This window comes from Lepisma saccharinum (assembly GCF_977018435.1).
Source record: "Lepisma saccharinum chromosome 12 unlocalized genomic scaffold, izLepSacc3.1 SUPER_12_unloc_1, whole genome shotgun sequence".
Taxonomy (NCBI): domain Eukaryota; kingdom Metazoa; phylum Arthropoda; class Insecta; order Zygentoma; family Lepismatidae; genus Lepisma; species Lepisma saccharinum.
Genome location: NW_028142891.1, coordinates 13,468,786 through 13,481,747, shown reverse-complemented (window position 1 = coordinate 13,481,747; position 12,962 = coordinate 13,468,786). Strand labels below are relative to the sequence as shown.

General features: G+C 38.5%; 1 long non-coding RNA gene across 2 annotated transcripts in view; it reads left to right on the top strand.

Annotated features, from left to right (window-relative positions):
• The window catches only part of LOC145982199 (uncharacterized), a 77,674-nt gene that overhangs the window by 24,303 nt on the left and 40,409 nt on the right, over window positions 1–12,962 (top strand). For both annotated transcript variants that reach the window (XR_014441029.1, XR_014441030.1), the window contains exon 3: window positions 12,725–12,812. This is a non-coding gene — a long non-coding RNA (uncharacterized LOC145982199). The remainder of the gene's footprint in view (window positions 1–12,724; window positions 12,813–12,962) is intronic.

Here is a 12,962-nt window from a genome sequence, read left to right as displayed (position 1 = left end):
TGTGTTGCAAATACAAGGCACATACTTGATTTTATGTGTTCGGCGACAATGATAGAAAGTGTGATGGCAGATAATCGGGAAGTTTCCCGAAATGTGGATGTTCCTGAGCATAGTATTTTCATAGTTGACTGAAAGACCTTGGCAGAGTGGTTAGCACATCGTGCTACGATGCCAGGGGTCCTGGCTTTGAATCCCGGCCTGGCATGGATGTTTGTGAGTGTGAATTCATCAATTTCATCATGTCATCACTCATCCTCATCTTCGCAAATTAGCCAAAAGTGGCACAAAAAGTGAAGTAAAACGAAACAATTCAAATCAATCTTTGACTGAAAGAGTTTTCTTACTCCTTTAGGGTAACTTTTCTTAGCATACAAAATTTGTACAACTGACAAATCTATCTGAATATTTGTACTAGCGACGATTAGGTGCCAACATTTGAGGGACAAGGACAATATACTTTTTCTTGGTAGAAAAGGCTTAAAAGAGGCCATAGTGCGGGGGCAAAAAGTGGCAAAATGTGGTGGGGAAAACTGCATCCACTTCCTGCACCTCCTAATTGCCGCCCCTGAATGTTTGAATTAAAATGAACGTCTTATTAGGAATAATTTAAAACACATACGAAAACCAATTCTTTGTTCATTGTCCATGAAGTATTCCTAGGCTAATGAAATGTTATTTTGACAAAATATCACTCATAAGTAATAAACAAGAAAGATTGAAAGATCTGTTCAGAATTGAAGAGATTATTACCTAAGTTGCTATTCGTTTTCTGAACTGTCATTTTACTAATGCGGGAGAAGCAATACACGTATGGTTACATGAACATATATTTTTGAGGTAACAAAATTATTTAGGACACAAGAAATTCATCGAAGTTGATCACCGTGCCAGTAATAATTCATCTATTTTTCATAGATGACTTGGGTTGTATGGCGTGACCATCTCGAACACACTAGAATGTCAACCTCTATCCTGTGCAGCATACCCTGGAAGCTATATTCTTTCAGGGCAAGTTCCTGGTGCTTGGAACCACTGTCAAAGTAATAATTCATGAGGGTTTATATTTTGAGTGTCAGCATTTGTTTGTTTTCGCTTCTTCGTTACTTTCATCTAATCACCATTGAACCTTACCGTCGTTATTATCAAAATTAGAGCAGAAAAATGACTTAAAATAAAACAAATCAATGGAGTTTCATTAGTTCATACCTCTTAGAAAGTTGAGGTGGTAGTTTCAATTGCACAGCGTTTCATTAGTGGATCAAGGCAGCTAATTCCGTGAACAGTGACGTTGCATTCCGAAAGTCTCAAATACTTGTCTCGGGCAATCGCCCTCTTAAAATGGACGCATCTTCTGTTGTGATAAAATGACATGTTTGGTGCGAGTTCTTTCTGTATATTTTCCCCCAATGGCATACCGCTGTTGCATTGTAATGAAGAGGTCCTGTGTTCGACTCCCCCCTCCTCTGGTGTAAGCACAATGGACACTGGTTCGGACTACACGTTAAACTGTAGGTTTAGTCCCGATCAGCCTATCTGAGCATAAAACTCTTAAAAACAAACTAACAAAATCATCTTCTGGATAGTTCTTGACGTAACTTTTTTCTTTACTTCAGCTGAATCTACAGATTCTGTTGACATTTTCGGCTGATTCATGTGGCAAAATTTATGTGTGGAAAGAGGATTTCTAAATAAGATAAACCACTCAATAGCAATTGAATAATTCTGTAGCTTTTTCCATACATAACTGGTTTACTAAAATTTATTCACTTCGGTATTGTAGTGATTATTGTGATTCCTTCTTATTAGTAGAAGGAATATAAAGTTGATATGTCTCATACCATATTGATATTTAACCTTTTGAGTCCCGAGCCAATTTTGAGCAAAATGCAGAGTTTCAATGAAATGAGTGTAGATCAGAGACTAATTGCCCTAGAGAGATGAATGATATACCGTTGTACGCGGAATGAACCAGAGATTCAGACTATATGAAATTTATGCAAATTCGGCGTATATGTGGTGGGGGTAGGGGACTAACTCAAAATTCCATAATTTCGAAAAAAAATATTTGGTTCCCCCACCCTCCCCCCAAGAAAAAAGTACATGACAGTGTCGACATGCACATGGAAATGATCGCTGACATGTAAGGAACACAAAAATATTTGCATTATTATCATATGACCAATGTAACTTGAGTTGTACCCCCAAAAGGAATGGTCAGCACGCCACTGATTAAAGCTTCAAAATGCAGCGGTTATGCACATTCGGCGAACATATGGAGGGGGAAAGGGGGGAAATCCCTTAAAAAATACTTTTCTTAAAAAAAAAAATGGTGTTTCCCCCCCCCCTCGAAAAAAATGTCAAAATGCACAAAATGCAAAATTTATGCAAATTTGGCTTATATATGGGGGGAAGGGAGAAACCCCCCAAAAATTATTTAAAAAATTGTCACTTCACCCAAAAAATGTCCTCGCACTTGGGCACAAAACAACACCTACGCACAACATTCATGGACGAAAAGCTAGAACGCAGTGAAAAATGAGCGCCGATTCTTGCAGCTGTTTGAAATTCTATTTTTAGACAATGCAGGGTAACCCCTGTCGCAACTTGTGGACACTTGTGCTAAAAAAACAAAGGTTTCCTTCAGCACGCTTCGAAATTCCATTCTCACAACGCACATTCAACAACCAGTCTTCCCCCTCCCCCACCCCCTGCTTGCACCCTCACGGAAAACTTTCATTTTGACATCATATACTGATAAACAAGTTTCCTTCGAATGCAGTTAACTGGCGGGAGGGAAAAAAAAAAACATTGCTTTAGAATAGGGATGGCCAGATCCGGATCCTGGCGGATCCGAAATCCGGATCCGGTTGGTTCCGGATCTTAAGGATCCGGATCCTAAATTTTTTCGGATCCGGATCCGCAGATCCGGAATTTTCAGATCCGGATCCAGAATTTTCGGATCCGGATTCGATACTTTTGGATCTGGAATTTTCAGATCCGGATCCGGATCCGGTACTTTCAGATCCGGATCCAGAACTTTCGGATCCGGATCAAAAACTTTCGGATCCGGATCCGGTACTTTTCGATCCGGATCCGTTTTGCCATCCCACATGCGCTTCTTTGGAAAGTAAGAATGTGCTTATAACATATTGTTACCTGCTAATATACATATATATATATATATATATATATATACACAGGGTGTCATTTTAATGGCGCCCACGGACCACAGATTCGTGTAGAGGACATCAAAACAAACAACTTTTCTCAGTAACATTTTTCACGTTGGTGCGTCAATTCGGCGCTACAGCCGTTCAAAAAAGACCGTTTTGCCGCCTGGATGCTGGCAACCCAACAAAACATTTGATCGTATCTGTGACGTAATTTCCTGCTGCGAAACAGCTCACGGTAGGGTTGCAAGGAACACACATATTTTGTGAAAAATGACAAACTATCAACCACATTATTAGCTGTAAAACGAAGCGAGAAACGCGTCCAGTAAACCGAACATCATAGCCTACCAGCCAGAAGATCAGCAGTCATCTCAGGGGAAGGGGGAAATGAACCAACGATATGAGAAATGGTAAAAACGTATTCAAAATGAAGAGTCAATATCGGATTTTGTCTCAGCCTACATGTCAAATATCAACAACAATAACATTTATTGTACTTACAACTTACATGTGGCTGTTTACGCCCAGCTACATGTCAATTATATTTGCAAATCTCGTTGCAAGGTTGATATCTACAGGTTTGTGTCCAGAATCCTTGTGGTACTTTGTGCTGATAACAGAAGTATGCGAGGTTCACGTTGTTACATTACGGCTAAAACACGTACAACCACAGTAACAGTCTAATGATGAATCAGTGGCGAATATACTGCCCTCTTCAGAGTTGCAAACTATTACATGTGTATCCGGTGCGTAGATAAACACAGTCGTCGGAGAGTTTGTTTTACTACTAGTTATATCCCTGTATTTTCAACAATTTTTGTCACTTGCCTCATAATGCCCTGAATATACATTATATTACGTGTTGATAACCTTTGGAATTTTGAGTTCTTTCATTTCTATTTTGTCATCTGTTCAGTGTGTCACAGACAACTAGTATCAGAAGGACGAAGTGGATAGACTAAATTGTAGATGCCAACTTGGTAACTAGATTTGCAAATATTTGACATGCAAGCTGATACAAAATTCGATATGACCACTTCCACTTGAATTCTATTTTCTTTCTACCATTTTTCGTATCGTTTGTTTACTTCCTGTTAGGTTACAGAACGTGTTTTCTCGTTTTGTTTTACGGTACATAATGTGGTTGATTGTAGCTATGTCATTTTTCACAGAATATGTGTGTTCCTGGCAACCCTGTAACGCATCGCTTCACGACCGGATATGACGTCACAAATGCAATCAAATGTTGTGTATGGTTGCCAGCATTCAGGCGGCAAAACGGGCTTTTTTGAACGACTGTAGCGCCGAAACGACGCTCCAACGAGAAAAATGTTACTGAAAAAAGTTGTTTGTTTTGATGTCCTCTATACGTTTCCGTGGTCCGTGGGCGCCATTAAAATGACACCCTGTATATATATATATATACGTATATATAGTTTGTGTACCCGCGTGCGCGATTTGTAATTAATTAATACACTTACAAGGGAGGTCTAAGTCTCCCCCTCCGATCTCCATGAAATTTGCCAGGTGTATAGAGCCCCCCCCCTCAAATGTCAAGATGAGGAGAAATTGAAGTGGGGATCTGACCCCCAAACTACGTAAATATGGCATAGGAAGAAACAGGGGGCATAGGGCCTCTCTATACACCTGTCAAATTCCATGGAAATCGGAGGGGGACACAGGGGTCAGATGATCCCCACGTCAATTTGTACTCATCTTGATATTTGAGTCGGGTTTTGCCCCCTAAAACAGTTTTTTAGCGGAAACAAAAAAACACGCAATTCTTCCTTTGGGCCCCTCTATACACCTGCCAAGTTTCATGAAAATCAGAGGGGGACACAGGGGTCAGATCCTTACTTCAATTTGTCCTCATCTTTTCATTTGAGGGGATTTTGCCCCCTAAAACAGTTTTTAGCTGAAACAAAAAAACACGTATTTCTTCCTTTGAGCCCCTCTATACACCTACCACGTTTCATGGAAATCGGAAGGGAACACAGGGGTCAGATTCCCACTTCAATTTGTCCTCATCTTGACATTTGAGGGGAGGTTGCCCCCTAGAACAAATTTTTAGCCCAAACAAAAAAAACACGTATTTCTTCATTTGGGTCCGTTTATACACACACCTGGCAAGTTTCATGGAAATCGGAGGGGGACACAGGGGTCAGATCCTAACATCAATTTGTCCTCATCTTGACATTTGAGTGGGTTTTGCCCCCTAAAACAGTTTTTTAGCTGAAACAAAAAAAACGTATTTCTTCCATTGGGCCCCACTATAGACCTGCCAAGTTTCATGGAAATCGGAGGGACACAGGGGTCAGATCCTCACTTCAATTTGTCCTCCTCATCTTGACATTTGAGGGGGTTTTGCCCCCTAAAACAGTTTTTTAGCTGAAGCAAATAAAAAAACACGTATTTCTTTCTTTGGGCCCGTTTATACACACACCTGCCAAGTATCATGGAAATCGGAGGGGGACACAGGGGTCAGATCCTCACTTCAATTTGTCCTCATCTTGACATTTGAGGGGGTTTTGCCCCTAAAAACAGTTTTTTAGCCGAAACAAAAAAAACGTATTTCTTCCATTGGGCCCCACTATAGACCTGCCAAGTTTCATGGAAATCGGAGGGACACAGGGGTCAGATCCTCACTTCAATTTGTCCTCCTCATCTTGACATTTGAGGGGGTTTTGCCCCCTAAAACAGTTTTTTAGCTGAAGCAAAAAAAACACGTATTTCTTTCTTTGGGCCCGTTTATACACACACCTGCCAAGTATCATGGAAATCGGAGGGGGACACAGGGGTCAGATCCTCACTTCAATTTGTCCTCATCTTGACATTTGAGGGGGTTTTGCTCCCTAAAACAGTTTTTTAGCTGAAGCAAAAAAAACACGTATTTCTTTCTTTGGGCCCGTTTATACACACACCTGCCAAGTATCATGGAAATCGGAGGGGGACACAGGGGTCAGATCCTCACTTCAATTTGTCCTCACCTTGACATTTCAGGGGGTTTTGCCCCCTAAAACCGTTTTTTAGCTTAAACAAAAAAACACGTATTGCGTCCTTTGGGTCCCACTATTCGCCTGCCAAGTTTTATGGAAATCGGAGGGGGACACTTAGATAACCTCCCTTGTTAGTCTTACACTTTGTAATTATATAACACTGCATATATTATAATGTTTTATTTTAATTTGTAAAACTGTAACTGCAGAACAATTGCATAATTTTTGTATAACATTTCTATCTTGTTATATGTGTTAAAGGTTTCATCCTGGAATGGAATGTCTCACATTTATGTATGTTTTCATTTCCAATGCATTCGAATGAATACATATTCGTTTCAATGGCATTTACAAAATCACCTCTGACATTTTATGTGAAACAAGTAAGATTATTTTTGTGCACGAGTGTGTTAGCCGATGCGTAGCAAAGTATTTTAGGAACAACACTTGAAAAAAATTCTTGTAGGAATAACTAATGAAAAATTTCTTTGTAATCGAAGATCATAATACCTTTTAAGGTGTGGTAATATTATAATGGGATTGAGATACGAAACTCTCGGATCCGGATTGAGATACGAAACTCTCGGATCCGGATCCAGATCCGGAACTCTCGGATCCCGATCCAGATCCGGAACTTTCGGATCCGGATCCAGATCCGAAACTTTCAGACCCGGATCCGGATCCAAAAATTTTGGGTCCGGAACTTTCGGATCCGGATCCAGATCCGGAACTTTCGGATCCGGATCCAGATCCGGAACTTTTGGATCCGGATCCAGATCCGCACGGATCCGGATTTTTCGGATCCGGATCCGTTTGGCCATCCCTACTTTAGAACAACAAAGCCCGTTTTCCTTTTCTGTCAAAAATTTGACCTTGAAAAGAGACGCAAAAGGGAAGTCCCTTTTCCTGCCTTTTCACCTCCATTTTCATGAAGAAAAAAAGGTGCAAGAAACATTTCTGTTAAATACATATGTTAGGAACAATATATATATAAAAAAATCGAAATTCTAGCCAAAAATAGAAAAGTTATAACGTAAAAACTACGACCTTGAGACAGCGTCTTGATCGAGACGCTTGAGACCGTGAGGCTTACATTTGGGTATCTCGATCGAGATACTTGGGACACAAAAGGTTAAAGATGACAGGTAAATAAAAATGGTAATTAAATAAAATAGGGACACTTCTGGAATTTCAATGCAGAGCCAATTGAAACTAGACTATACTCTCTAGCATACTTAAACCTGAAAGTTTATGGCTGCAGCAACACAAGCCTTCCATCTGTCCCTATCCGGGGCAAGATCAATCCAATCTTTCCCATCCTACTGATTTCTTCGAGGTCCATCTCAACGTTATCCCTCCATCTTCGTCTTGGCCTTCCTACTGGTCTCTTACCATCAGGTTTCCCAACAAAAATCCAGTAAACTATTCTTTCCTCTGTCATTCGTGTCACATAGCCTGCCCATCTAAGTCTCCTTGATTAAATTATTCTAATAATAATTAAAAAGTTGGAATAATTTATTGTGTTGCTGGAGGAAGTAACGCTAAGATGATGTTTTAATTTGTTTATTTGGAGATTATTTTAGCCATGCTCAGGCCACGATTTATATACGTATGTGAAGGCCCGGAGCTTACAGCACCAAGACCTCACTCCAATCCCCTCTACACAGTTTCAGTTATAACTTGTCGCCAAGTTACATGGTGTGGTTTGTTATATATTTTTTTTTTACCACATCCGAAGTACCTAAGTTTTCATTATGTGCTACTTTTCAAAGCAGTCTTTCCCAGTGAAGGCCTGGAACTGCAGTCCTGATGTTCACCCTAAATTCTGATCTAATCTTGATCATACCCTGCATAATTTTGAGCCTCTTAAGCCTACTAACTGCTTTTAATCATGAAATTATTCATTTCATGACAGTTTTTGTTTCCATAGCTCTAGTAATTACTTTCACTTTCTAATGACAAAATTGACTCTTTATGGGTTGATAATATGTGAACATTTCTAGCATAGATAATATTCACAAGTAAAATAAACATGTTATGAACACCAGAATACACTTATTTATTGAATCATTCATATATCCACAAGTATATGTGCTTATTGAATTTGATCGAGTGAGCACAGGAATTTTTGGGTGGGCTCTTGCCCACCCATGCCCACCCCTGTCGCTGTCCCTGCTCTGTCAAAACAGAAGAGGCTGATTGCAGAAAAATTCTAAAGTACTCTTGCTCACAAAACTATTTGCACCATACAAGGAGTGCAATGGAAACTGGTAAATTGTGTTGCAGCAAGTATTAGAAAATAATGCAAGTGTGACAATCCTTTGCATGGACAGTACAATCATTTAATTCAAATTATAAAAAGAAAAATGTAAATTAGCAAAAATTAATGGTGAAATAGTCAGAATCATCAGTTTGATTACTACCAGTTGGTCAAGACTAAATATACGTGATGAACTGTTTCTATTTTTATCATTTAGTGAGAGTAGGAACTTAGTGAAAAAACAAGGATTTGTGCATGATTTGACAAAGGGAATCTGTAGGAAACTGGAACTGACATCCAACGGGACGTGGGTACCAAATAAATCAAACCCTTTGCAATGAGATTTTGCAGATCTTCAATTGTCATACCTAACTAACTAACTCCCTAGCCTTCTTAAACCCGAAGGTTCACGGCTGCAGCAACACAGGCCTTCCATGTTTCCCTATCTTGAGCAAGTTCTATATACTCTTTTCCATCCCTACCAATTTCCCTTAGGTCCATCTCAACGTTGTCCCTCCATCTTCGTCTTGGCCTTTCTACAGGTCTCTTACCATCAGGTTTCCCAACAAGAATCCTGTAAACTCCTCTTTCCTCTCCCATTCGTGCCACATGGCCTGCCCACCTAAGTCTTCTTGATTTAATTATTCTAATAATATCTGGACATGAATACAAATTATGTAGTTCTAAATTATGTAACCTTCTCCACTCACCTGTCTCCTCATCCCTTTTAGGTCCAAATATTTTCCTAAGGATCTTATTTTCAAATACGCTCAATTTATGTTCGTCTTTCGATGTAAGGGACCAAGTTTCACATCCATATAATACTACAGGCAAAATTACGGTTTTGTATATTTTAACTTTTAGTTTCTTAGATATTAAACGAGAAGACAAAAGTTTATGAAGAGAGAAGTAACATGCATTTCCTGAATTAAGCCTGCTTTTTATTTCCTCTTTAATATGATTTTAATTTGTTAATATTACTCCTAAGTATTTGAATTTGGAAACTGGTTCAAACGAGTTGTTATCAATAATTAGATTTTGATTATTACCTAACACTTGGTTTCGGCCTGTAAGCATATATATTTAGTTTTCTCTTTGTTAACTTCCAAACCTATCTCTTTAGCAGTTTTGAAAAATATTTTAGCATTATTCTTAATTGTATTCACATCATCCCCCAGTAAGTCTACATCATCTGCATATGCTAACAACTGAGTCACACCATTTAATTTTAGTCCTTCTTTAGTTTCTTTTACCTTCCTAACAGCATATTCTAAGGCAAAATTAAAGAGCAATGGAGATAATGCATCTCCTTGTTTTAACCCATTATGAATTGTAAATTTGTCAGACATAATACCCACACGAATTTTACTTTCTGCTTCACTGGTGCATACTTTTATCATACTAACAAGCTTCTTAGGTATTCCAAACTCTACTAATATATTATATAATTTATCTCTTTTGACCGAATCATATGCTTTTTTGAAATCAATGAATAGCTGATGGACATTTTGTTTATATTCCCATTTTTTTTCAAGTGTCTGTCTGATGTGAAAAATTTGATCTGTAGTTGATCTGTTACGTTTAAATCCACATTGATAATCACCTATAATTTCATTAGCATATGGGGTTAGTCTTGTTAAAATAATGTTAGATAATATTTTATATGTTGTTGAGAGTAGAGAAATTCCACGGTAATTATTGCAATTCATTTTATCACCTTTTTTAAACACAGGAACAATTATGGATTCTTCCCACTGTTGAGGGATTTCTTCTTTATTCCATATTAAACAAATTAATTTATGAATTTGACATATTAATGAATTTCCACCATATTTAATTAACTCAGCTGGTATTAAATCAATGCCAGGTGCTTTGTTATTCTTTAGCTTTTTAATAGCATCTTTAACTTCAGTCAAGTTAGGTTCTGGAACTAAAGGTTCTGCTGTGTGGACTCCATTTTTCTAACTATACATGTAGCTTAACCTAACTTTGCAACGTCACAAGTTAGGTCACATACGTTACCTCATATTGACCAAAACGAGTTGAACCTAAAAGTTGAAATTTTTACTGTGAGTTAGGTTCATGCAGGGCTTCCTCTGTGCCAAATTTCAGAATTTTTCAAAAGGACCCATCCGAGATATTTAACCTCGAAAACTGTCAAAATTCCATGAATGGCCATGTTTGAGCCCATATTGTTACCCAAATTTTCACCATAATTTTCGTACTTAGGATGCAATTGTGAGCAAGACATACTATAATATCATAGAAAGTATTCTTCATTTTCTACAAAATGAATTTTGTTATAGGTCTCTACCTCTAATGTTTTTGAGATATTAAGGTTTCCATAAACTGCTACATGAGCAAAAAAATCCATGCACCATGTTGGGAAAATGGCTGCTCCAGGAGAACTAAGGACATTTTTTTTTTTTGAACATTGGTTTTGATATCTAGAAACATGCACAAATGTATGTGCTAATAATGATTTTTTTCTAAAATGATCATGTAACCACCATTGGATGGTTTGGTATGGAATGACCCGTTAGCATTTTCAGACATTTTCACATACAGGGTGGTGCACGAAATGTCTTACCATTTGTTTTGTTTATTACACATTTATTTAGTATCGAAACATTACAAAATTAATGCATAGTGAATTATCAGAGTATGGAAAGTTTGTTTAGTGCAGAATGTGTTCAATGTGTCCACCATTATGGTTCACAACCTCTTGCAAGTGAACCTTTACATTTGTCACAACCCTCCGGCACAAGTCCTCCGAAATTTCACGGCACAACTGCACAATAAAGGCCTTGAGTTGCACTACTTCTGCAGGCTTCCTTGCGAAAACTTTATCTTTCAAGAAACCCCACAAAAAAAGTCACAAGGATTAATATCCAGGCTATGCGGGGACCACAATCTCCCACCTTCGTGACGTTCAGGAAACCGATTAGACATTACACGCACATTAAACATCTCATACAGGAAATCAAGAACAATGTTTGCAGTATGTGGGCGGGCTCCATCTTGCATGAACCACTGAGTGTGTAAATGGAGACCTGTTGCCAAGAGCTGCGGAATAAATGAGTTCTCCAACATTTCCTTGTATTGTTCTTTGTTTACTGTGTCGTCAAAGAAAAACGGTCCAATGATTCCATGAGTTGAAATTGCTGCCCACACACTCACTTTTTCTCCATAATTCTCACGTTCATGCAGTTTGTGAGGCTATTCACTTGCCCAGAATCGAACATTTTGCTTATTTACCACACCGTTTAAATGAAAGTACGCCTCATCTGTAAACCAAGTGTTGTGCAGAACATGATCTTCTTCCACTAACCACGAAGCAAACTGATGCCTTCGTTCCTTGTCCACTGCCGTTAGTTTCTGGACAACTGTCATTTTGTAAGGGAACAAGTGAAGATCAGAGTGGAGAATCCTTTGGATTGACCTACGAGATATTCGTAACTCAGCAGCTGCCCTTCTTGTTGATTTGCTTGGACTTCGTGCCAAAGCCACGCGAACTGCTTCAATGTTCTCAGGTGTTCGGACACTTGACGGGTGCCGTCGATCATTCTCCAACACAGAGCCAGTGGTTTCTAATTGTTGGCACAATCTGCGAATGGTCTGTTTACAGGGAGCCCATCTTGTACCAAAGTGTGCACGAAAATGCCTTTGTGTCGCTACCAAACTCTTTGTTTCTGCAAAAAACATTACAACATTCACCTTCTGTTTGACACTCAACCGGCCGTTATCCACCATCTTGCAAACTGCTGTTTCGCAACAAAATAGAGTCCGATACTGACTTCTCCTGACATCTACCTGATTTTCCATGAACCAACTCACCCGCATACGTGTTTTGAACATTCAATATATGATATTAAAAATTTTATGAGGTGATTGAATGGTGTGACATTTCGTGCGCCACCCTGTATTTAGTACATGTTTCTAAAAATGTGTTAAAAGTTTATGAAGTTGGTGAAAGGGAAAAGACCACAAGAAGCCTGCTTATTAAAAGTAAGATACCCTGCAGGTACTTTTCTTTGGTTCCAACAATTCAAATGTTTTAGTATTTCTTCTCTCCTCTAATGTGTTGGTTGGAATAGCATATAATTATTTAGGTAAACCAGAATATTTTAAAGAGAACATTCTCTTAAAATAATTTCAGCAAATAATGTGTAAAATGATGTGATCCACGCTACAAGTGATTTTTCTGCACTGGATGTTAATACATGATTATTTAAGCTCAAGCACTTTAATGTAAACTGTTAAACAGCACAACTAAATCGTAATTTTCTTTACAGCTCTTTCTGCAAATGTTGTCTACATGTACGAAATCAGTGCATTTTGCTAAAACCAGGTTGGAAGCATTCCACAAGATCTTGAATGTAGGTAAGCATTGTCCAAGAACAGCTTTTTCAAGTACTTTGGACTTGAAGGGTAATATATTAATAGGCCTTCAATTGTTTAACTTTAATGGATTTTTTTTTCACTTTCTGATTCTGATGGAGACTTGTCTCTGGGAAGAGAAAGCTTTACAAT